This window comes from Rattus norvegicus, chromosome 4, assembly GCF_036323735.1.
Source record: "Rattus norvegicus strain BN/NHsdMcwi chromosome 4, GRCr8, whole genome shotgun sequence".
NCBI lineage: Eukaryota > Metazoa > Chordata > Mammalia > Rodentia > Muridae > Rattus > Rattus norvegicus.
Window position 1 is genome coordinate 84,873,342 of NC_086022.1, and position 24,679 is coordinate 84,898,020.

At 46.7% G+C, this 24,679-nt stretch overlaps 1 protein-coding gene across 3 annotated transcripts in view; it reads left to right on the forward strand.

The window, feature by feature from the left end:
• Positions 1 to 7,061: 7,061 nt before the first annotated feature.
• The window catches only part of Wipf3 (WAS/WASL interacting protein family, member 3), a 79,848-nt gene continuing 62,230 nt past the window's right edge, over positions 7,062 to 24,679 (forward strand). For 2 of the 3 annotated variants that reach the window (NM_001398730.1, NM_147211.3), the window contains exon 1: positions 7,454 to 7,585. The gene's annotated coding sequence lies outside the window, so the exon portion shown is untranslated. Of the gene's footprint in view, positions 7,586 to 24,679 lie in introns of all 3 variants that reach the window. The other variant, XM_039107139.2, reaches the window with a different exon arrangement.

Here is a 24,679-nt window from a genome sequence, read left to right on the forward strand (position 1 = left end):
TAATGATAGCTAAAGGGAGGGGCACAGTCCTCCCTTTCAGAGCATCGTCATCACTGCCAGGAGGGCTACCATGCCACACCATTTTATTTCCTGAACACAGACTTTTCATTTACTAGTGAGTGCGAGCCCCCAGCTTTACCCAAAATCAACACTGGAGTTTACAATAAAGTATCCTCAACAGCAACGTCACTTCTAGGAGTGGACTGCAAAAAACTCTAGATTCCTGAGTCCCATATTCCTACCACTGACTAATGACACAGAAATCTGCCTAAAATGTAGTGTGGGATGACAAGTGCAGAGCATGTGTGTATATGTATGTTATATAGATAGAGGTGTACATGTGTGAACACATATGTGATATAGGTGGAGGTGTGCATGTGTGTACATATATGTTATACAGATGGAGATGTGTACACTTATATAGATGGAGGTATGCATGTATATACATGTATGTGATGTAGATGGAAGTGTGCATGTGTGTACATGTATGTTATATAGATGGAGGAGTCCATGTGGGTACAGGTATGTTATATAAATGAGGTGTGCATGTGGGTACATGCATGTTATACAGGTGGAGATGTGAATGCTTATATAATATAGTTGCAGGTATGCATGTATATACATGTATGTGATATAGATGGAAGTGTGTGTGTACATGTATGTTATACAGATTGAGGTGTGCATGTGTGTATATATATGTTATATAAATAGAGGAGTTCATGTTATATAGATGGAGTTGTGTTTATATACAATATAACTACGGATAATTTGTAATTTTCTTTATTTTCCTTTTTTTTTTGTCTAAAGGAGCCAAGGCACATATACTGTTTCATCACTGAAAACAAAGCATACCTTAAGTGCAATTTTTTCTATTTGAAGCAAAGGGAGCTATGATGTCCACCTTCCTGGGGAGAACGAAGAGGAATAGGAAAAGGACTTGGTGATGGAGTCACCAAAAGGTTATTAGTTCTCTTTGTGTTAGTGTAATGGAGCCCCTGATGCTGGGTAATGTACAAGTAAAGTGAGTTCATTTGGCTCATGATCCTGGTGTCTGGGGAGTCTACACAGCATGGTCAGCACGGCCCATGCGCTGTCACAACATGGTGGATGTTCTGAAACAGATACATACCAAGAGATCACATGTTGAGAGCGCTGTGTCTCTTGCTCTTTAACAACAGCCCACTCTGTGAAAGTAAATTCATTCTGTGAAGCTAACTGATTCCTTCACCTGGGTGGTCATGTCCAATCTCTTTCCACCAAGTCCCACCTTTTAAAGAGCCTGCTGCCCTTTAAACCTCATCACACTGGGAACCAAGCATTCGTGCCAGGAAACGTTAGGGACCATGAGCATCCAAGCACAGCAGAAGTGTTTGCTGCTCATTTTCAGAAGATGCTCAGGACATGGTGGTGAGGAACCACAGCTGGCGGGAAGGTAAGACCTACCTGATCACTCTTTGCCTTCACCATCATTGTCATCGTGGAGGACTTTGTCCACCCAGCTCCTCTCCTCTTCAAGACAATGGGCACTTCTCTACTTCCCCATATGCATCAACATTATCCTGCAGACCTCTGCTCTGTGGAGATGAACTAGAGGTCACATCCTAGACACCCCCAGTCCTGTGCAGGGTCTCTTCAGAGTCACGGGTTATTTCATTCTTCAGTCGACCTTTTCAGCCATTCCATCTGCCTTGTTCACTAAGGGCCTCCTGCCTACTCTACCTTCGCCTGGTGAAGCGCGCTGAGTTATTGTCATCTCTTTCAGGAGTTCCCATGACACAGTGACGTCTTGCCTCACTGTGGAACACTGGTGGGGTTCTCCACTGGACTGGCGCTTTGTGTGTCCATAAGTAACTCTCTTCATACAACCATGTCTACAACATGGACCAGCACTGTGAGAAAAACACAGGGCTCATCTTATATTTGCATTTTCCACCTGTGAGAAGTGTGAGGAGGAGACCAAGGCCCTCTCTTGAAGAGCTGAGTGACCAAGATCTGGGCGTGGCACCTAATGGACCAATATTTTTCTGAGAAAGGAGCTGTCCCTCTCCACTGACGCCGATAAGTGGCACTTTAATGCAACATTATGAGGTGCCATTGTTATCTGCTATGCAGGGCTTCTGAGAACAGTCAATTCTCAGAGATGCCACAAGCAGCTTGTCTGTTTTAGGGAGTATGAGTACAGGGAGTCCTAAGACTGAACAATCTAGAGTGTGCCTGTGTAACCTTGGACTACTGCTTCATCATAACATTTGGTTTCTGTGCTGATGTTGTTTGTAAATTTTCTCCAGTATAAAGAAAAATGTTACACAGGAGAGATTTGACTCAAGGCTACAGAAGGGAGAGTCCATGGGTTATCAACTTGCTATGGTTTCATAGCATTCCTGTGCAATTGGAGCCGTCTCACAGAGAGAGAGCGAGAGAGAGAGAGAGAGAGAGAGAGAGAGGAGGGGAGGGGAAGGAGGGGGGAGGGAGAGAGAGCATCTACACTAGCTGGCTTGACACCTCCAAGATTATACAGAATTTTCTCTGGATGTGTAATTTTTTTGTTAGCTTACTAATTCAAGAATTGAGTGTTGGCTTATTCTGTGGTTTTTGACATGCGAGGTACTAGTGGCCCTCAGTGGCATTTCTGCCTTCAAGAATACAGATCAGTAAATCTGCCAAACCATGCTCTAGGTGTGGAAATAGGACAGAGGAGGGAGATCTTATATACTAAAGGCCTGATCTACCATGAGGGCCCCAAAGGCTTTCTCAAAGGAAGGTGTATCATAGGAAGAAGATATTCTTGAGAAAGTAAGGAACAGGGAGATGTGACAAAAAAATGGCCTTGGTGGAGGTGGTCAGAGAGCATATGGTAAGCCCAAGGGCTTAGCTGAGATCTTGTATAGTTTTAGGAGTACGAGGCAGAAGATGAGAAGGGGCTGGCCCTGGAGCCTACTCTATAGATAGTACCAAATTCTTTGGGCTTTGTCCCAAGAGTAGAAGGGAATGACTAATGCTTGCGAAGAAGACAAGTTAGAAGATGCAAGTTGTACTTGAGAAGGCTTGGTATGATTTCAGGGAAAGGAGCCCTGGAGCCCTGGAGCTCTGGAGACCTGTAAGCCTAGGTTGAAGATGGTGACAAGAGACCAGACATGAACTCCAACAATGGCCCCAGAAGTTGGCAAGGAGCAGAAGGTGTGTGGGAGGCAGAATGTGACAGATCAGATGGCAGGGGTAAAATCAGTGAGACGATAGGGCAGGCTCTCCTAGGGGTTCCGACTCTACTCAGTTCAGGAGGAACAAGTACAAGATTTCTGTTTGTGTTCCTGAATTCACCTCTTCTTATAGGACCCGGAGAAGAATTTCTTTGCTATATGGTTACTCTTGTTAACACTGAGGGGAATAGACAAACTGTCTTAGTTTGCTTTCTGTTGCTGTGATAAATACCACGACCAAAGCAACTTGGGAAGGAAAGGGTTCATTTAGCTTACATATTAAAGTCCATCATCCAACTGAAGGCAGAGGCCATGGGGAAATGTTGCTTGCTGGCTTGCTTCCATAGCTTATAAAACTCAGAGCCACATTCCCAGGAATGGCACTTCTTAGAGTGGGCAGGGCCCTCCCACCTCATTCATCAGTCAAGAAAGTGCTCCATGGACAGGCCAATCTGCTGGAGTCATTGTCTCCATTGAGATTCCTCTTCCCAAGTGTCAGGTTGAAACATAACTAACCAGCACATGAACGATCGGAGAGCCTGGGCCACTGCATATTCTTCTGAGCAATGGATGAAGTTTGCAAGTTGCCGACATCTTTGACAATACTTGCCATGTTTCATTAAGGCTCTCTTTGTGGGTGTGACTTAGTGTCTCATGATGGTCCTCAGGTCATTTTTATGCTACTGACTTACAAAATTAAAACTGATCATTCACAAAAAGACTGTGACATATTCAGAACACCTTAGTTTGTACCGTTCCCAAACTGGAAACAACCCAAGTGTCCACTAACAAGCACTGGTCTCTCCATACAATGAAACACTAATTGGCAGCAAAAACAAAACAAAACAAACAAACAAACAAAACAAGCCATGCAGAACATATGATCAAGTCATAAGTTATCATATGTGGTTAGAGCATATAAAATTCTAGAAAAGACAAAACTGGCTGCCAGATCTGTGGCTTTCCTGGGCTAGGTAATGACCTGTGACAGAGTTACACATGAGAATCTGCCTGGCTGACAGAAACAGTTCTTCTGTTGACCAAGATTGTGGGCACCTCAGAATGTACATTAAACCCAAAATGAGTGGAATTTGTTTATATAAAGACATTTTTCCATAAGGTTCTTGAGTTTTGTCTTAGACATGTGGAATTCCTTTCAGACTCTCTCTTCTCTGACTGCCTCCTTCCCAGATCCTGGCATTACTGATGTCTGTGGATCCACAAAGGCCCAACTTGGTGTCAGCGCCTCCCTCCTCCACCAGGCTGCCCCCTGCAGGCTCTTCACTTCCGTTCTGTACCAGCTCTCCAACCAGGATGTGCTTACCCTTCACACAATTCTCCTCTCACCCTCCTGTCAGCTAAGCTGCTGCTTCCAGGAGGACAGAGCTGCTGCGACTCTGTCTTCGTTCTCTAAGCTTTTGCCGTGTAGTCATTCGTTTGTAAATATTTGACAAGGTGATGTGAACACATGCTGCGAACTGCCTGGGTTTCCTGGGTACTTTCCTCCTAAAGACCCCACGGAGCTGCAGGACTGACATAAACATACACCTGCAAGTGAGTTACTGCAGGTGTTTGGCGAGCAAAGGGAGATGGGAAGGCTTGTTCTTCTCGAGTTACATTTTCTCATTAGAAACGTATGTAAGTGTAAGATTGGACCTCTAAACATTGTTCTTTTCCAAATAAGACTCTCCTATTTAGAAAGAAATGGGTAGTAAATAAATACTAGTAGTGTTCTTGAAGGGTCAAAAGGGAAAGAAAGAAAGAAAGAGAGAGAGAGAGAGAGAGAGAGAGAGAGAGAGAAAGAAAGAAAGAAAGAAAGAAAGAAAGAAAGAAAGAAAGAAAGAAAGGAAAGAAACCAACCCCCATATCAGTGGTTTATACAAACAGCATTTCTTTCATCTAACAGTCCAGAGTTGGACAGTTGCTTGGCTTTGTCTCGGTGCCTAGCAACACCACACTGTCTCCATCTTCTACTCTATCTATTGGAGACAGTGGTGGTGCCACATTAGTTGTTTCCTGATTGAAATATAGTTGTAACATCACTGGATACAGAAGCATAAAGAAAACAGGGAATGGAAGGGCAGAGACAGACAGACAGACAGACACAGACACACACACACACACACACACACAGAGAGAGAGAGAGAGAGAGAGAGAGAGAGAGAGAGAGAGAGAGAGACAACTCCCACTTTCAGTTCATCAGGCCAACTGAGGTCACCAGGTAACTAGTGCCTTTACTAGCCGAGCCATCTATCCCTACTATATTAATTTTGATAAGGTTTGTTGTTTGTTATTGTTATTGTTGTTGTTTGAGGGGTTTTGCTTTGTTTTATCTTGGTAGTACGGGGAATTGAACTCAGCTAGACAAGTATGCTAAAGTCTAGGTGGTCAGGTAAGGTACTGGTACCTTAGTCTTTAACTGGACACCATTCTGAATTCTGTCCATAGAGAGAATGGGGAGAGCAGCTTAGCTATTTGGAACATGGCTCCCAGGGACTTAATCCTTTGGCAATGTCCAGAGGAAAAGACACAGGGAGTACCACATGTGCCACGAGACACTGAGCTCTTGAACACAAAAACTTCATGATGCTTTCAGCCCCAAATAGCCCCACTCTACCAACACCACTGCTTTGAATCAAGCATTTAAAAAGCTGAACTAGTATATCCTTCAGATATAGTCCAGCTGCAAGATAAATGACTATGTCTGTTCAACTAGTTTGTGCTTTGGGGCTCCATAGAAGACCTGGTGGGACTATGGAGTAACGAGAGTGAGGATTAACAACCGAAGACTGTCTTTGGCAATTGCTCGTACAGAATGGCTAGTGACTTTTAGTTGAAGTATACTCTTCATGTCTCATGTCTGGGATCATGTATTATCATTCTACACATAACCCCTTCTTCGCCTAAATCAAGAGAAAGTTGAATATTTGTCAGTACAAAAGTGAAAGACATAACTGAGTGTATTTTTTAAGGTTTGTTTATTTATTTTATGTGTGTATACTGTCACTATCCTCAGACACACTAGAAGAGGGCATCTGATCCCATTACAGATGGTTGTGAGCTGCCAAGTGGTTGCTGGGAATTGAACTCAGGACCTCGGGAAGCGCAGTCATTGAGTGCTCTTAACCTCCGAGCCATCTCTGTGGCCCTCCTGAGTGTAATCCTTGCTATAGCCATAAGCTTGTCAGGCTATAAACATAAGTAATTAGCAAAGTCGCCAAGGTCTACTGGGGATATAAACTTGGACCATGTGAATGGAGAGATAGGCTGCAATCCTGTGTGGTAGCCAGCTGCTGGCACTGACTCCCTCAAGGGTGCTCCCAGTACTGGAGCCAGGGCTTTGACAGTAGAGAGCCTGACGCCTTAGCTAGTGCACTGTAGGACCTCGCAGAGCAACAAGCTCACAAAAGAACCTCAAGCACTGAAGGACCAGTCAAGAGTCCAGCAGGACATCCTTATCTGGCAGGAATGCCTAAGATGTGAGAAACAGGAAATGCCAGCCTGAAGCAGCACCTGGAGCAGCACAGTGTCTACAGTAGCTTCCGACACCAATCTGCATCCTCCAAGCTCTGGACAGTGGGACAGTGAAGTGACACAGGGACTTGCTTGCCACCCAACTTCACTGGGAAGGCTTACTCTAGATTTCAAACCGCCTTCTTTCCCCTTTAGCCCCACCCGAAGCCCTACCTGCGCACCTCCCTGTGTTACCAGGATACCAGGATATTTTGAGCTCACCTTTCTCTGGGCGCAAGCTTTTCTGCCCATCCTACCCCCGCCCCCAGCTCTCTCCACCCACACACCCACCGCCGCCTTTCAAGCCCAGGTCTAAATTGGGTGTACAGGGATGTACTGGATGTCTTCTTGGCTCTGTATTATATGTACCTGCTCATGCTCATGGGGACAACAGGCTGTCCCGTTCTCCCTTTGTCCCTTTGCTTATAGCGCTGTAGCAGGCTTAGCGAGGGCTCCGAAATGTTTGTAATATATAGATGAGGTGGCGTGCAGGGGAACTCCAGCCCTTGGCTCCATTGTCCCCTTGGCTCACACTCGGGACTCTGTACCTGGGAGCTGCGCTGCGCAGCCAGGACCGCCTCCTGGGTGCCAGAGCCACCCCGCCCTCTGGGTCGCGTCCCGGGGAGCCGGGCGGCGAGGCTCCAGGACGGCCGCCAGGAGCAGGTGGGGGCGGCGGCTCCGCCTCCGCGTCCCGGCAGCGCCTAAGCCCAGCCGGGAGAGCTTGGAGCGCAGAGCCCAGCTCAGCCAGGCGCGCAGAAGCAACGCCAGGCACTGCCGGCAGATCAACTGGGATCCTCGAGGCGGCAAGAGGACAGGGACAGCGGGGACCGCGACTCCAGTAAAAGTCCAGTCGGCCCGGTTACGGCCAGCTGCAGGTAGCTGCACCGCTCGCGTCCGGGCCCTGAGTGGAGTGGCGGGCTCGGGTTGTCGTGGGGGTAGTGGGGACAGTCCTGAGGTGTAGTAGCCTTTGGCGGTGTTAGGGACGCTGGGCGCGAGTCTTCAGGACCCCCTCCAGACTGCAGTCCCCAGCCACGACTAGATCTTGGCGGTGCTCCGAGCAGCCCTAGCGGCAGCCACTCGCTCCCCGCCCGCCACCGGCCCGAAAGGGACCATGGCCACACGAGGTCACTTCAGGGCTGTCTGGTGACCTCCCAGGACAGCACTCTTTAGTAAGCAGCTTCTGGCACGGAGGCCTCTTAGGCCTGATGCCCCAAGGGGGCTCTGCTTCCCTTCCTCAAGTCACCCCTGAGAACAAAAGGGTGGGTCTCCCTGGTGTGAGGGGTGCTCCTAGAAGGGGTGCTGGCGATTAGGAGAGATCTGGGGACCTGCACAATCAGACAAGGATTGAGGACACTGGACCATCCCCCAGGAAGAAAACCAGTTCTGGAGGGAGAAGTGACTTATCCAAGGTCACACAGTTCCTGGTGACAGAGCTTGGCCAGGAGCTGGTGTGCTGACTCCCGGGAGGCTTATCTGCAAGCCTGCTGAGGTCAGGAACCAGAGAGTGTGTGTGTCTGTCCATTATCTCTAGCCACTCATTTACATCTGGCCACAAATGGCCTTTAAAGTCCTTTGGAGGTGTGCAGGACTGGGTAAGTGCGGCTATTTCCCCCTGAATACCCATTCTCTTGTGGGAACAAATGCCTTCTTCTGCATACCTTGAGTGTTCTTCAGTTGGATAGATAATCTGCGCAGAAATCCAGGAAGCCTGTCTAATGGCCCCAGGACAAACCAGAAGCATCTCTGACACACAATCTGGGGACACTGTGAGGAAAGTTTCCAGTGGGACATTGGCATTCCTCCTCTGTGCCTGGGGTCCTTGGATGTAGATGAAGGCATTTGTTGGGCAGACTTGTGTGACTTTTAAAGCTTGTGCACGTCCATCTCCTTGCTAGAAGCCCCGTAACCTCAGAGAGGTTCAGGAGAGGGTTTCTTGTCACTAGTTAGTATCGTAATCCTCAGACACTCCAGCCTTGTTCTTAAGGTTCACTCCTTTTACTTTCTGTGTAAGTCTTCTGAGGTGCAGGACTGTGTGCCTGGTGCCCCTAGAGGTTGGAAGAGGGCATTGGATCCCCTGGACTAGGGTTATGGATGTATTGCTCTTGAGCCACTGAGTGTGTATTGGAAATGAATCCTGCTCTGTCTACAAGACCAGGGGTTTCACCGATAAACTCTCTGTTCAGCCCCAGCCTTCTTCTAAAAGCCATCCTCTCTAAACTATAAAGTAGTAGTAGTAAAGGTCAGAAGTGGCTGCCTTTGGACTTCCTACTGGCCTGGACAGGTCTTCAAGGCACTTTGGGTCTGGACTCACTCCCCATACATTGAAACGCAGGAAGTTATGTGCTTTAGACATGTGCACACCACTTGTGGCTTTTTTTTTTTTACTTCAATAACAACTTAAGTAGATATTTGATGCCGAAGGGCGTCCACCATGGCAGTGCTCAGACTGCTGCAGACTCCCAGCTAATGTGCTTTAGAGATGCATTTCAAACACGGAAAAACCAAATCAGGAAAACAGGGAGTAGGACAGGGGAGGAAAGAAAAAAAACAGTGCAGAAGTAGCAGGAAACGGCTGGACACTGTAGACGCCTCCATATGCATTAACTTAAGAGTCCTGTGGTTTCTGTAATCATTGTGCCTTTCCACAGATGAGAAATACAGAGAGACAGGGGTCTGTCACTTCAAATGGCAAACGCACCACCCATATGCAATTTTTGGTGCCCTAATCTGGGCAGAGGTGTCAGGCTGCTGTACACCCCTTTTCAGTCCTTCCAGGAGCCTCAGTTCCAGGCACTTGTGAGTGTGACACGGTGCTACACTAAGTCAGCCAGCAGCAGAAGGGGCGGAGGAGAGCGCGTGTGTCTAAGAACATTCAGTTTCAGGAATGGGAGACAGCCAGCTGGCCCAGCCTGGCAACGCTCGTTTTAGGCGATTGTTGTTCAGCAACCATAGAGTACAGGTTGAGATTTCACAGTCATTCCAACACACACAAAAAAGGAATATCAGAGCCGGGGAGAGAGCTGCAACACCAGATATTAACACAGAACAGAGAGGGTTTCATCAGGGAGCCTCAACTTTTCCTGCCTTCTGCGCTTGACAGATATAATCGATAGATCAGGGCTAATGTCTGAAAATCTACGAAGAGGCAGGCAAGATGGCTCAGTGGGTCAAGGAGCTTGTGCCGAGCCTGACAACCTTAATTCAACCCCCAGAATCTATGTGGTAGAAGGAGAGAATTGACCCTGCAAATTGTTCTCTGATCTCCACAAGTTCAATGTCACACACACACACACACACACACACACACACACACATACACACACACACACCCCAAAAATAATAACTGAAACAGGAACAAAACAAACAAACAAAAAAACACCCAAAGCAAAGATAAAAAACGTAAAATCAACTTTCAAAAAATAACTTAATAGAATGAATAAATTTTTTCTATACATGTGGTAAATTTTTAGGACATAGTCACATTATAAAAAGAGTGATGTCCTGAGAAATTTGCTCTGTTACATGACCTAGTGACCTTATATGTCTGAGTCCCGAACTTAGAGACTATAGGAGCATGTTTGTTTAACCACAGGCTTCTGACTGAGCATTGAACAGTTTGTCTTCTTGGGACTGTTTATGGGTAGAGACCACTGAGCAGGCCTACCAAGATGTCTGTGCGTGGGTAACCCCAACAATGAGCCTGTCACACAGTTATCTCCTGGCGAGTTCTGCCTTCTCGTGGTGGAACTCCTGCCTCTGGCTGCTAAAATATTTAGAAAGGAATTGTAATATTTGACTAACTTGGCTCATAGCATAAGACAAAACAGACTCAAAGAGGAAACTAGTAATTCCGAGTTCAGCTGGGTGAGAAAGGGATTCATTAGTTCCTTGGCCACTGTTGCCGTGGAGTCAAGGGGCGATTCCGCTCCCACTGTTGCTCTGCAGACACCACATGCTTCTCCTTGGCTGTAGCCAGTAATGCAGTTGAAACCTCCCCTTGCTATTTGATCTGGTTCTTTCCTTTCTGTGGGGGTCTGGGCTTTCCCCAGACCAGGTATACAGACGGACATTGCATCATGAACAACCGCGTTCACACATTAAGGGGCATGCACTGAAACAGTACAATGTGGTAAAGACAAAAAACAAACAAACAAACAAAAACCGCCATGTGGGTGCCCAGTGAGCCAGACACCGGTGGGAAACTTTCAGGAACATTTCCTTTGTAGATGGTGGATTCTGGTGACAGGATGAATCTCAGATGGAGTCACCCAGAAGAGACAGTCAGACTTATCTTTGGACCGGAAGTTAGTTCAGCTCCAGGGTTAGCTGGGAAGAGGCACAGGTGGTTTCAGATCAGTACAGGCAAGCTGTCAGAGGAAGGCACCCAAGCCACTATCTACAATTCCTAACAGCTAGTGGCTAACTCCTGCTAAGCCTCAGCTAAGAGTCTAAGAGATGTAAAACCATCCCAAGAGCCCTTGCAGGCATGAGGATTTATAGATTCAACCTGTGAAGTCATGCTTCCACTTCATGCAGATAGAAACTAAGTGCTAGCTGTGTGGTGTATCCTTCAAAACTCATTGGCCTGGGCTTTTCGTTGATTCGCTGCATGGTCCTTGGTAAATCCCCTAAGTTCTGAGTGACTCGATTTCTTTCTATAAAATGGGAATAATGAAAAGGCCTTACAGTTGGGTAAATAGGACAGTGTTGTATTCACGGGTGATCCCTGACAAATTAGAGATACAAATTAGAGATACTTTTATTATAATGGTAGCCTGGGGCTTTTTTTTTTTTTTTACAAACTATGGGCTTTACATGGCCCCCATTCCATAAAACAGTTGGGTTTGCCAGAAGTAGGTGGAAAGCAACTGAAAATTCATAATGAACGGAGTTGAAAGGAAGACACAGAGCAGAACTGGAGATGACCCCTACAGCTCACAGTCCCAAGACATCAGAGCTAATATCAGACAATCTACAAAGCAGGAATGTATTGTAAGGTGAATGCAGTTTCCAGAGGGGAACCAAAGGCTGCTCAGAGCTTCCCGGCAGCCAAAGCAAAAAGGGAAACACAAATCGCTACCCAATCTACAGCAGCGAGGAGATAAACACAGATCAGTTACCAGCTCTTCCTGGTCCTGAAGCCTTGGATAACTCTCCCTGGCAGGCCTTTAAAACCAGCACTGTTGCCATGGAGACCCAAGTCTTCAGCATGGTTCTTGACTACAGACAATGGGAGTTTTGGGGCAGAGGACAGTCCATGTTTCCTGGAACTTTATTGACTGTGGTTCTGGAGAGGCCATGCCAGAGCTCAGCTAAGGAGAGCACCTGTGTAAAAGGCCAGGACACTTAGGGCCAGTGTCTTGCTGTCTTCTTAGTTGTGTGCCTGAGGGAGAGGAAAATTCCTCCTTCCAGAGACCGTAATCCTTAGGAGAGTCAGGTGGACAGGCTTGGCTAAAGCTGTTTACATGAACTACGTCAATCAACCAGAATAGACCAGAGGTTGTCTGGGAGCGCAGCCCCTTCAACTGGTGACTGCGGTTTCTTCATACTAGCAGCCAAGACAGTGCCTGAAAATTATTTTCCATGTTTTATGTGGGTGTATGTGCATGCATGTTTGTATGTTTGTGGACACAGGTGTATGAGTGTGCACAAATATGGATAAACGTGTATGTGGAGACTCAAGGTTGGCAGGAATCATTCTTGGTTGCCTTTGCGTCTTATCAACAGAGGCAGAGTCTCTCAACCGAGCTCAGAGCTCACCAGCATGGTTTGCCGGCTTGCTCTGGGGATCCCCATCTCTGCCTCCAAATAAGCTGAACGACAGATTTGACATCCTACCTGATGTTTACTTAGGTTCTGGGGATCTGAACTCTGGTCCTCAAGTTTGTATGGCAAATGCTTTGACCACTGAACCCCCCACCCCACCACCTGGTACTGGTAACATTTTAGTTTCAATTTAGAATGGAGAGAAAGGAGAAAGACTCCGTGGAAAAAGTAAACAATGTAGGGGTATGTTTTAAACATTCTCAAAATACTGATAGTCACATTGTTTCTCTCTCTCTCCCTCTCCCTCCCCCTCCTCCCATCCTTTGTGTGTGTGTGTGCCTGCATACCCGCGCCCAGTCCGTCTGTCCATCTGTCTGTCTGTCTGTCTGTGTCTGAATAAAATGCCCAGATGACTTGATTCAACTAGGATTGTATTTAGCAGCCAAAATAAACAGAAAGAGTGTATACGTCCATCTGGATCTACCTTAAATAGAGGCAAGTTATTTGTTGCGTAAAGGCAAAGTTCCCAGTAAAGGCCATCTGGGGCTGCTGCAAGGAACGCTCACCAACAAGACCAGCTCCTTCTCATCTTTGTTTCTCCCCTCCTACTTTGTAATACTTCACCCTAAATCTCTTTGCCTCATGGTCACAAGGTGGCTGCTGTATCTCTGGGCTTACATGGCTAGTCTAGAGGAAAGGAAAACAAAATAGCTAAAGACTGACACCGCACTTATTAGAGAGGTTTGGGCTTTTTATTCGAGAAAGGATGCTCCCCTCCCATCTCTCATCTCATTGGGCCGAATGATGTCAGAAGATTGCTTAAGTGTTAGAGGCTGAGAAAGCAAATCTTTTCAGCTGGGTAACCCGTCCCCCACTAGAGGGGGGGTGCTTAGTGGGTAGAGATCAGCATTGCCATTAGTCATGGCCTGACTTAGTTAGCAATTACAAAGGTGACTCAGTCATTTTAAATGTCACACTTTCCAGATCTTCTGCAGCAGAATGCTGGAAAAGGAGGCAAGGTCTACAGGAAGATTCCTAGACCTCTCCGCTAGCCCCGCCCCTTTCGGGATCTCAGCACTCTGTCTCCTCATCGGGGTGCTTCAAAGTCATTTCAAATTAAACTCAACTTTTCTCTGTCCCTGCTCCCCTCCCCCACTCTCCTCTTTAGCTCCAGGTCATCTGTCCCACAAGGTGTCTTGCTCCCCATGGCAGACACCCAACATTGCCCACTGCTGTCAATCACCATCACATCAACAGTCTCCCTTGCTAGTGTCAATTCCTGAATGACGGTTGCTGCTTCCTCTCTACAAACTTTATTCCATTTACAGTCCTCAGGACTGAAACCACAAAGGCCTATACCCATGTCTTAATACCTGCTTACCTTCCTTAATTTTTTCCCCTTATTATTAACGTACCATTGTACAAATTAGCAAAAGTCACTGGGCTGTTGCCACATGCATTTGGTCTAAAACCTTACAAAATGAAACCCATAGCCAAATCCCACAGAAGCCTGTCCACTTGGGCAGCATGCCACACCCTGTACCGGGCACAGCTGGCTCCAGCTCAGCACTTGTTTGCTGAGGGAGGCCCAGCCCTAGTTCCTTTGTGTTTGCCCGAGAGCTGTGGAAGTGGTTCCTTCCTTGGCTTCTCATTCATGTTTCCAAAGTGCTTTCATTTCTCTTGATGCTCTAGGCCCTGCCTGCTGGGACTAAAGCCGATCTATCTTTTAGTTACAGCTCCACTGAGAAATTTAAACATCTTAAAAATCAACTTTTTTAGTATTTAAGTGATTACTAGAGTCACACAACATCATCCCCAAAAGAAACCCAGCTCCTCGGAGCTCTGACCACCATTAGTCAATCTTTCATGCTGCATTTACCCATCCTGGCTTTTTCCCAGTGGATACATACAGGAACTGTTGTTGTTGTTGTTGTTGTTGTTTTTATTTGGTGTGTGTGTGTGTGTGTGTGAGTGTGTGTGTGCTTTTCCTTATACAATAACATTCAAGGTGAATCCACAGTATAGAGTGACTCAGCCTCCATGGCTTGTTATTGTCCATTAGTATTGCATTCATGACTTGATGGCCATGAGACATGTTTCTGCCTATGGTTGACTATAAGTGCTGCTGGTCTAGAGAGGTAGCCCAACAGTAGATTGAACACTTGCCTAGAATGCACAAGGGCTGGCTTTGATCCATTATTACAGTGAAGGAGCAGGAGGATCAGGAAGGGGAGGAGCAGGAGAGGAGGAGGAGCAGAAAGAAGAAAGAACAGTGCCAACCATGCAGAAACTTGGTAAGCATGATCAAGCATGCTCAGTGCATCGAATTTTCTGTGTCCCATAAGTATGCTCAGTTATCATATGTCGGTGGTCAGCAGTGCGTGTGTGCCGTCCTTTACAGACTCAGGGGACAGAGATGAACTTGGCAATGGCTGGATGCAGAGGAGCTTGGGCCCAGTATCACACTGGCTTAGGTGCCCTTTGGTTTGCAATACTGTAGCTGTTGCTTCTCAGGGTGATTACTTCCATGTCTGAACCTCCTTTCCGCATCTTGGAAATGGGACTGGTATTATATGTCATGCAGAGTTAGGTCGCTCTTGGGGGCGAGGAGGGGGAAAGCGAATTGTATAGGTAACAAGTAGATTGCTACTTAGGATCAGAACATGTGAACTGCTGTTTTGTTAATAAACTACTTAGCAAAGTGTTCTTATAGCCTTGCCTTTCAGTATTGTTTTGGGCATGCTGGGGATCAAACCCAGAGAATTTGCCTATGCTAAGCACATGTTCTGCTGTTGAGCCCATCCCAGACTGAGCTCCATCAAGTATGGACCAACCCTGACCGTCAGGGGATGAAGTTATAATGAAAAATGAATGTGCTTTATCAGAGTGGGTGATGTTCACACACACACACACACAGAGAGAGAGAGAGAGAGAGAGAGAGAGAGAGAGAGAGAGAGAAGTGGAGAGGGAAGAGATGGGAAAAGCAAGAAAAAGAATAAGAAATATACTTTCTGCTTCTTCTTAATGACAGGAATTGGTTTTAAGTGTCCAATGTTTATTAAGCCGATGTTTATTCTAACGTTCTCTTGATATTAGAATAAGATGCCGTTGTTTCCACTGCTCTGATTCACAGTGGATCAGAGGCAAAGTTGAACTGCTCAGACACAACTACTCAACATGACAGATGGACGAAACTATCTTGAGTACAAAACTTGCCTTCCCCACACCTCAACAGCTCTTGCATGGTTTACAGTTGTTGCTCTGATTTTTACCCAAGTGTGTCTGTTCTAAGGTCAAGAAACCCAAGGGAAAGCCTTTGGTCTTGCCAAGGTTGGACCCCCAGTGCAGGGGAATATGGGGGGGCAATACTGTATGGGGGAGGGTGAGGGGAAGAAATGGGGACTATGGACAGGAAACCAGGAAGGGGAATAACCTTTGAAATATAAGTAAAGAAATATATCTAATAAAAAATTTAAAAAAAGGAAACCCACTAGTGTAGTCCTAGATAGAACATCAAAAGTATAGTGTGCTGTGGCCTGGTGTGCACCTTTCTGGTGTTTATAGAGGCACAGTGGGTTCACAGTGATAGCACTCACCCTGTTACGTTTACATTATCCATGTAAATTGCATGTAGGCAGATGTGCGAGTACTGAAGACCAATCAGAACATGTCTATGGAGACCGAGGTCCACATTTTCTGGTAAAGGAAGAAGGCCACCAGTTGTTAGTACCTGTTGGTTCCAAGGCGTGCGTCCAGCATCCCACGGTGTCCCACATTTAATGGGAGGCAAGGGCTGATTCACAGCTGGAGTCAATGCTCAAATGACTCACCCGCAGTAGAGGATAACTCCCTAAACGGTGGGGTCATGTATCAGAATGTGGCCGTCTCAGAAATGTGGTGACAGTAAAAGGTCCCCGAACACTAATGAGCAAACAGGAATTCAAAGATGGGTATCCGACATGAAGTGCAGTCACTTGGGTCACATCACATGACTTCCCTGCAGCTGTGGCCATGGCCATGTCTGTGTCATTCCAGGTGCCACTCCACCACACAACACCAAAACAAATACCGGAAACCCCTCAGCTCAGAGCCCAGAGTCCTGCTAAGTCACAAACTGCAGTGTTTTTCTGTGCCTGCAGTTTTCAGCTCCCGTGGGAGCACGAGGGTTTACTTATTCCCTGGCATGTATCCAATTAGATTGACTATTTGGGTTTCAAAACTGCTGTTTGCATTTCATTCACCTAATGATCCATTAGTTTGAAGCCAGCCTGGTCTACATATTGAGTTCCAGGACACCCAAGGCTTACATACACAGTAAGACCCTGTCTATAAAACAAAATAAATTAATTTAATTAATTTTGGTTTAGGATCAAGATGGAATTTCTGAGACGGCCTGGTGCTCATTAGTTTTTTGTTTGCTTTTGTTAGTTTGCTTTAACACAAGCTAGGGTTATTTGGGAAGAGAGAACATGAATCGAGAAGATGCCTATATGAGGTTGATCTATAGGCAAGTCTTTGGGGGTGTTGTCTTGATTAATGGCTGATGTAGGCAGGTCCAGACCACTGCTAGAGGTGGTCCTGGGTATATTAAAAAAAAAAAATCTTGGGAGCAAGTCCAGAAGCAGCCTTCCTCCAAGGCCTTTGTTTCTCTTCCAGTCTGTTGGTCCCTGCCCTGACTTCCCTTCCTGAAGGACCGTGAGCTGTGACATGAAATAAATCCTTTCTGCCACAAGTAGCTTTTAGCCGGTGACTTACCAGAGCAACAGAAACCAAACTAGGACAGGCTCTAGTTTACACGATGGAGCAAAACCAGCCTTTATTATAAAATCGAATTATCAAGCAATTCTGAAAAATATTGAAAATGAGCTATATCCTACGGTATCAAAACCCAGTCAAGGTCCAGGTCTTTATGGAAAAATTAAAAAGCACATTTGCTTTCATTCTTAACAAGTGGCAACATTGTATGATTAGCAAAGAATTGAGGAGTTTTTGTTGTTTGTGTACGGTTGCTATTAATTCTTTGAGAACGTCATACAATGTACCTTGGTCTTGAATGTTTAGTTTTTATACCCATTTTACTTATCGGTATGCCAAGGCAATGTGAAAGCAACTTGGGTGAAAAAAAAAATCAAAATGGGAAAAAAAGTTTAGGAAGACCTCAATAAAAAAGTGAGCTCACCGTATGTTTGTAGAAGTTCACTGTGAGCAGTGGTGGGGGACAGGAGTTAGCTGTGAGCAGGGTTGGGGAGCAATTTATTCCACCTCTGACTGTTTTCCTAATACACTCGGCCAGTCCCCCCCTCCCCACCCCCAGCCCTGACCCTGTAGAGGGGCAGTGTTGGGGACCCTCATAGGAGCAAATTGAGAGGCTCAATGGCAGCTCTTGGCACAGGGTCAATACTGCTTTGATTTCTTTTCGTTCATCTGTATCTCCTGTTTAGGCACAGAGGTCTCCTTTGAGTAGCAGGAGCTTAAAAAGTAAAACTTCACAGTTCCAAATAAGGAACCCAGAACTAGCCAGGCACAGATCCAATAACGGTTATTGGATCTGTTCATCCGTGGTCTTAACTCGGGAACAGGTAACACTACACAGATGCTTCGACAGTGGGAAGGGCTGTGCAGTACGGACCGCTCTCAGGCTGCCGAGCTACTCCATGTTCCAGACGCTTTCCACATATCTAAGCATAAACACGGATATAAATACACAGCATAAACGGAAGCCTACGCAGACTGTGTGCATTTGCTGCTGACTGCTTTTTTTACTTACTGTAACCTAGAGACCGTGCCAGTTGTCACACCTAAGTCTACTATATTCTTTATAAACAGCTATCTCGGTACCCATTACAGGGTGTGAATTAACTTGGTTCCCAAATGATAGTAGGTCAGACACTTTATTTCTGGTCTTTAGCGATTAAAAAGAATACTGTTTCTCATAAGTACAGGCGTGTCACAAAGATAAAGCCTTAAAATTGGAAAGAACGTGTAAAAGTTGATACATTTGACCCCACACTCTCTCCAGGGCAGGACAGTGAGTGAGCCCCCCCCATTCTCTCCAGGGCAGGACAGTGAGAGCCCCCAACTCTCTCCAGTGCATGCTTATCCACCTTGTGATCCTGGATGACTGGGTGAACGCATCGTGGTTCATCACTGTGTGGGTTTGACTCACCATTTTCTCATGAATAAAGTGGGGCATCTTTGAATGTATTTCAATGTCCTTTACACTCTTCCTTTTAAGGCTCTGAGCTGTTTAAGCCCTAGTGTGCATACATATTGCCTTATTGCTCTTCACTATGAATTTACAAGAGTCTTTGTATGAAAAATAAAAAAGGCCATTTTACTGTAATTTTAATTCGATGTAGTTTCTCCCTAATCTGTAGTTTTCTTGTTTCAGTATGATTTTTATCCAATCTGTAGTGATGTATGCCTTTAATATTGTATTTTATGTCCCTACCAACTTATTAACTTAACTGCAGAAACATTTTCTCTTATAGCTTTTAAGAAAGCTCCTTCTTACCTTGAAAGTTTGTGTGTGTGTGTGTGTGTGTGTGTGTGTGTGTGTGTGTGTGTAGGATGTAGGGTGTGCATGTGATGCATCTATGACTGACTTGTGCCTAGGAGTATACGGGTACATGCACCTGTGTGTGTGTGTGTGTGTGTGTGTATGTGTGTGTTTGTCTGTGTGTGGTATGTGTGTATGGTGTGGTGTGTGTGGTGTGGTATGGTGTGTGTGTGTATGTTTGTGTGCTGTGTGTGGTGTTGTATGGTGTGTGTGTGTGTATACATGTGTGTGTGTGGTATGTGTGGTGTGTGTGGTGTGTGTGGTGTGGTATGGTGTGTGTGTGTGTATGTTTGTGTGCTGTGTGTGGTGTTGTATGGTGTGTGTGTGTGTATACATGTGTGTGTGTGGTATGTGTGGTGTGTGTGGTGTGGTATAGTGTGGTATGGTGTGTATGTGTGTGTGTGTGTTGTGGTGTGTGTGAGTGTGTGTGAGTGTGTGTGTGTTGTGGTGTGTGTGAGTGTGTGTGTGTTGTGGTGTGTGTGAGTGTGTGTGTGTATGTTGTGGTGTGTGTGAGTGTGCATGTGTGTGTGTGAGTGTGTGTGTGTGTGTGTGTGTGTGTGTGTGTGTGTGTGTGTGCATACAGAGCCCAGAGGATAACATCGGGGGTCTTACTCTGTTGCTCTCAGCCTTATTCCCTTGAGGTAGGAACTCTCAGTGACCCCAAACCCACTTCATTAGCTAGGCTGGCCAGTGCCATCCCAGACTCCTTCTTCTGTCCCCACCTCCAATGCTGGGACTTTGCAATCGTGGCCAGTTTCTTTTATGTGGGAGCTGAGAATTCAGACTTGGGTCTTCATTGCTCCATTACTTGCTGGAGCTCTTACCCACCAAGCAGTCTCCCCACACCGCCTTGTCTTCAGGGTTTTTAAAGATCTTTTATATTTTTCATACGATAATAGTTTCCTTTTTTTAGACTTTAAAATTTTAGTACTTTGAGCTTCATTTTAAGGCACAGCATGGAGTCCTTACATTGACATCTATGTTTCTAGTTTGCTCCTCAATTTTCTCAATAATTTTTATTGAATAATATGTCTTTCTTTCACTTGTTTGGGTCTCTGACATTCATTACCCAAGTAACTCTCTATTCTTAATGGTACTGCTTTAGCGTTTTTTTCTACCCAAGGACTTGAGTTTCGGTGTGAACTTCAGAGCGTCTTGCCCCATTGTGAAAATCAGCAAGTCTGAGCAAGTCTGTATTTCCACCGTAGTCCCAGCATGGACCAAGTTAACGTCTGTCTGGCGCTGGTCTTTTTTGCTGGAAGGTAAAGTGTGTTTTCTCTGTGCCTTCTCAGCCATGTCGTACAGGTTCATCTCATTTCTGCACATTCGGTTCCCTATTTTCAGGCTGAATTGCAGGAGCCCCAGGGTGACAGTATTCTCAAGCAGCCGTTTTCTATACACAGAAGGGTGCTGAGATTTTGCTCATGGGTTCTGGAGGGTCACCTTTAGAACTCTCCTTATGATCAAGTTCTCTTCCTACTGATTCTCTGAGGTTTTCCATGTCCATCATCATATTACTGAAAAGGTAACAAATGAGCTCCCTTCCAACTAATATATAAATGTCTGCTTTATTTTCTTTATAACTGAGTGGATTGACTCCCACCTCTGGAGTGATGACATCAGGGAGTGACAGTGTATTCATCCCTGACTTTAACTGGAATGTATCGCGTCTTCCCACATTTACTATGACCTGTTTTGTGTTATAATCGAGAGACAGCGATGGAAATCATTCTATTTGTGATCATTGTGTGGGGGGGAGTATGAGCTGTGTGAGTTTGTGTGGCACAGCGCTCGTGTGGAGGTCAGAGGACAACGCCGTGGAGTCGGTTCTCTCATTCTGCCCTTGCGTGGGTTCTAGGGATCAAGCTCAACTCTGCAGGCTGGTGCAGCCAGCACCTTCAGCCTCAGAGCCCGTATTGCTGGCACTGACTTCCTTTTTCAGTGTGAAAAGCTCTCAGGGAGAACTTTCCCTCGAGATGGAGACCCTCCAACTCCAAAGACCAGACCGAGACACCACAGGATGCAATCAGCAAGAGGATTTGGTTTATTGTCGGGATACACAGGCACAGGCACCTGCGGGCACTTCAGTCACTCGGGGGACTGGCGCGCCCCACAGAACCAAGGATGGGCTTTTATAGGATTTTGGGGAGCAGAAGCAAGCATACAGAAGCAGATGCATGGTTACAGGGATATAATTGGTGGATTCTAATATGGCAAGGGTTTAGCCCGGGGGCAAGTTTCCTAGCTACCTTTCTGAAACATAACGGCTGACTCGGCCCCCCAAGGGTTCAGCCCGGGGGCAAGTTTCTTAGCTACCTTCTTGGAACATAACGACTGACTCGGCCCCCCACCAGGGTGTGGGACCTCTCCCGGGGCTTTTCTTCATTGTCAGGTGCTCAACCGAAGTCGTCCTGTTGCCAGGCCTTCAACCAAACATATCTTGCTTGGCAGCCGCTGTGTACTCAGTGTTCTAACCTTTCCCTGAACCAGTCATCTTAAGTACAGCCTTGCAAAATGGCGTTACTGCTGCTAAGCTGGGGTCTTTCATTCCCCCATTTTTTTTGTTAACTTTGAGTGAAATCTTTCACTCGACTTGGTCAAGAAATTTCTGTCTGGTGGGGGCTTATTCCCCCACTGACTCTAGGCCACAAAAGGGCTAGGAGGAGCCACGTAGGAGTTTTAACTTTAAGGGGTTTGGAGTGCGCTGAACTCTCCATGTCTGGGGTGTAGTGTTGTGATTAGTCAATTCCTCAGACCGGACTGCCTTGAGGTGTGGTGCGTGGATCTAAGCCGAGACTCCGTCTACCTTTAGGGCGGTCAGGGTAGTCAGGAGGACGGTGTAGGGTCCTTTCCACCGTGGCTCGAGATTCTTGGTCTGGTGTCTGTGCACCCACACGGTGTCTCCAATCTGGAACAGGTGTGGCACCACCGGATGTTCAAGCTTGTCCTGGTAAGCAGCGGCCAAAGGTCTCCAGACGTCTCTCTGCACAATCTGTAGGGCCTGTAAATGGGCCCTCAGAGAAGGGCTGTCAGCAAAATCAGCAATGTTTGAATCAAAGAAATGGACAAATGGGGGTGGTGTTCTATATATTATTTCAAAAGGAGTTAGACCATGGGGGCCCGGGGTATTCCGGGCCCGATATAGAACTAGGGGAAGGAGGGCCACCCAATCCTTTGAGCCAGTTGCAAGCGTATGTTTGGATAAAGTCTCCTTAATTGTTCTATTCATGTGTTCTACCTGACCTGAACTCTGGGGTCTATAGGCACAATGTAATTTCCAATCAATCCCCAGCAATTTGGCCACCAACTGACTTACTTGGGAGACGAAAGCGGGCCCGTTGTCTGACCCCAACGCTTGAGGCATGTCATACCTGGGAAAGATTTCCTCGAGGAGCTTCTTGGTGACCATTTTTGTAGTCTCGTGCTTCGTGGGGAAGGCTTTGACCCATCCTGAGAAGGTGTCTATAAACACTAGGAGATACTTGTATCCATATATACCTGGTTTAATTTCAGTAAAATCAATTTCCCAATGGATGTCGGGACGGTGTCCCCTAGGACGAACTCCTTGTCCAATCATGGTCCTTCCCAGGTTAACCTGAGCACACGCTTTGTAACTCTCAGTCACCTTTTGTATCGCTTTGTCCCAATTAAAAAAAAAAAACAGATTTATCTCTTCTCGATCTAGTAAGGTTTTTATCTTCTTATGTAAAAAGGAGATCAATTCAAAAGTCCTTTGTAGACCCACTGTTTTAGTTGAGGGTGGTAGATGGCCCCCATTTTTTTAGGAGCTCTATGTCCTCATGGGCATAAACCCAACTGGTTTGTCCCACTGGTGGGGGCGTGGGTTGGTCTGGGCTATTTAAGGGCAAGATTTGTTTGCTCATGGCCGCTTCTCTCGCCGTGGCATCGGCCAGCCGGTTTCCTCGTGCCTCTGGGTTGTGCCCTTTCTGGTGTCCTGGACAATACATAATACTCAGTCTTTTGGGCAAGAATAGAGCTTCTAAGAGGGCCAGAATTTTAGCCTTATTTTTAATATCTTTACCCTCAGATGTGAGCAGCCCCCGCCTCCGGTAGATCTCCCCGTGGATGTGTACCGTGGCAAAGGCATAACGGCTGTCTGTATATATATATTTAGCCTCTTACCTTTTGTCATCTTGAGCGCCTGAGTCAAGGCGATGAGTTCAGCCCGTTGTGCGGAGGTACCAGCAGGCAGGGCTTTCGCCCAAATCACTTTGTCCTCCGTAGTGACCGCAGCTCCAGCCTTTCACTCTCCCTCTGCCAAGAAGCTGTTGTCATCCGTGTACCATGTGTGGTCAGCATTCTGAAGAGGCTGGTCCGATAGGTCCGGCCTGGTTCCATGTACTTCTGCGAGGATTTGTAGGCAGTCATGCTGTTTTGCCTCCTCTGGTAGAGGAAGCAAGGTGGCAGGATTGAGGGCGACTACGGGCCCAAACTGAACCCGTTCTGTATCCAGTAACAAGGCTTGGTGCGAGAATTAGAGAGCCAGCGGTCTGGGGGCTGCTTTACCAAGGCCTCCACTGCGTGGGGTGTTAGGATGGTGAGTGGCTGTCCCAAAGTCAATTTTCCAGTGTCCTTGATCAGGACAGCAATAGCAGCCACCATCCTTAGGCACGGTGGCCAGCCGGAGGCCACAGGGTCCAATTTCTTAGACAGGTAGGCCACAAGGCGTTTTCAGGGTCCCAACCTTTGTGTTAGGACCCCTTTAGCATACCCCTGTTTCTCATCGATGAACAGTTACTGAGCAAATTGTAAGGGTTTGGAACAGTCGGATGAATATCTTCTATCCTCTTGTTGACCTTTCTCAAGTCTTGTACTGGCCTATAATCTCCAGTGTCGGGTTTCTTAACAGGCAGAAGAGGCGTATTCCAAGGCGACCGGCAGGGGATTAGGATGCCTTGATCTAGAAGCCTCCTAATGTGAGGCCTTATACCTTGATAAGCTTCATGTGACAGGGGGTATTGTTTTATGGAGACTGGAGTTGTAGTGGCCTTTAACTGTGTAATTAAGGGGGGCTGTTGGAGTGCCAACCCCATCCCACCAGTCTCTGCCCAAGCCAGTGGAAAATTCGTGACCCAAGTGTCTATTTCTAGGGATTGTGGCTTGTCCTGTCCCAGTTCATATAGTCTATATTCATAGAAATTGAAGGGGAGTTCCGTGGGGGCCAGTTATTTGGGCCCCTCCTTCCTCAAAATGAATTTGTGCTTTTAGTTTGGTGAGCAGATCACGGCCCAGCAGAGGGTACGGGCAGTCTGGAACATGTAAGAAGGAATGGGTCACCTTACCAGTAGCCAGCTGAACCCGGCGGTCCGTAGTCCATCGGTATTGTTTCTCACCAGTAGCTCTTTGTACCCAGGCCGTCCGGTCGCTGAGTTGTCCTGAAGCTTGGGTGAGGACTGAATGCTGGGCTCCTGTGTCTACCAGGAAAGTAACCGGCTGCCCCCCAACTTTAAGCGTTACCCTGGGCTCAGGGGGGGGGGCTCCTGGCCCTGACCTCCCTAATCTTTATCTAGAGCCAAGAGGGAGGTTCGTGGTCGAGGCTTTCGGGGTCCGCCAGGCTTCTTGGGGCACTCTCTGGCCCGGTGCCCTTTCTCTTTGTAATAGGCACATTGATCTTTATCCAGCT